We start from the raw sequence: 1,502 nt of genomic DNA, 5'->3' as shown, positions 1-1,502 counted from the left end.
ATATATATATATATATATATATATATATATATATATATGTATATATATATATATATATATGTATATATATGTATATATATAGTATATACATATTATAAATTACATATATATATAATATGTATATCGATACATTCGTACGTCCATATGGGTATAAGTAGGTGGATTGTTAGAGCGAAGGCTGAAAAGAAAGAGAAACAAACTAAACAAAATAAAATAAAATAAAACAAATAAAATAAAATAAAATAAAATAAAATAAAATAAAATAAAATAAAATATAGGTAAATAAATTTAATTTATTTGCTGCTGGTTGCAGCCGAAGGCAGCAGGCGGCAGCAGCAGGAGATGAGGTGCCTATACACCACAGCTATGGGGTTGTTGTTGCTTGTTAAATATTTTTTTATTGCGTCAAATTAATTTATTTCATTTTCTTTTTAATAATTTAGTTCTAAAAGACAGAGAGAACAGCCATCTGCTGCTGCTGCTGCTGCAGCAGCAGCAGCAGCAGCAGCAGCAGCAGGGAGCCGTGTGCTGTCGATACACAAACAATCGATGCCGTATACTTGGGGTGTATAGGGAGCTCGTTGAGCAGCAGAAAGCAGTTTATTATTTCTCCTTTTTAATTAAAATAATTTTAATTTCTTTTTTTAATTATAAAAATACACAAAAAGGCTGAAAAGAAGAAACGCGCTGTGGCTAGTCGATGCCGTAGCAGCAGCAGCAGCAGCAGCAGCAGCAGCAGCAGCAGCAGCAGCTGGAGCTGGTATTGGGCGTTCACGTATTTATAAATTCCTTCTTTTCCGTGTTTCTTTTATTTATTTCCTTCTTTACCCGTCAATCCACCTCAATAAGCACTGCTGCTGCAGCAAAAACCATCATCTTGCTGCTGCTGCTGCTGCTGCTGCTGCTGCTGCTGCTAGTGGTCCGCTCCCGCTCAGTGCATCGAGCCACTCTACCTGTCGTTGATTTCCTTTCCCTTTTCTTCCTTTTCTTTTTCTTTTTCTTCCTTTTCTTTTTCTCTCCCGCATGCAAACGCCTGCAGCAGACGCAGCACCACAGAACGCCCAGCAGCAGCAACGACCGTAGCCGCTGCAGCAGCAGCAGCAGCAGCAGCAACAGCAACAGCAGCAACAGCAGCAGCAGCAGCAACAGCTGCAGCCCCTGCGGCTGTCTTCTTATAAGCCCTCTCCTCCCCTTCTTTCCCTACACCGGATTCCCCCTGCAGCAGCAGCAGCAGCAGCAGCAGCAGCAGCAGCAGCAGCAGAAGCAGCAGCTGAGACAGGAGCACAAATAGCTGCAGGTGCTGCAGCGAAAGCAAATCGAGCAGCTTGAAGTCTAGCAGCAACAGCAGCAGCAGCAACAGCAGCAGCAGCAGCAGCAGCACGAAACTCCATCTGTGTTAACTTTGCTGCTGCTGCAGCAGCAGCTGTCTGCCTCTCTTTCTTTTTTTTTTTTTCTGCTTTCTCTTCTCCCTCCTCACCTTCTTCTTTCCTCCAAATATTATT

Source organism: Eimeria mitis, genomic scaffold (assembly GCF_000499745.2).
Source record: "Eimeria mitis Houghton genomic scaffold, Emh_scaff4229, whole genome shotgun sequence".
In the NCBI taxonomy this organism is placed as follows: Eukaryota; Apicomplexa; class Conoidasida; order Eucoccidiorida; family Eimeriidae; genus Eimeria; species Eimeria mitis.
The sequence above is the reverse complement of the archived record's forward strand: the minus strand, read 5'-3'. Positions refer to the sequence as shown.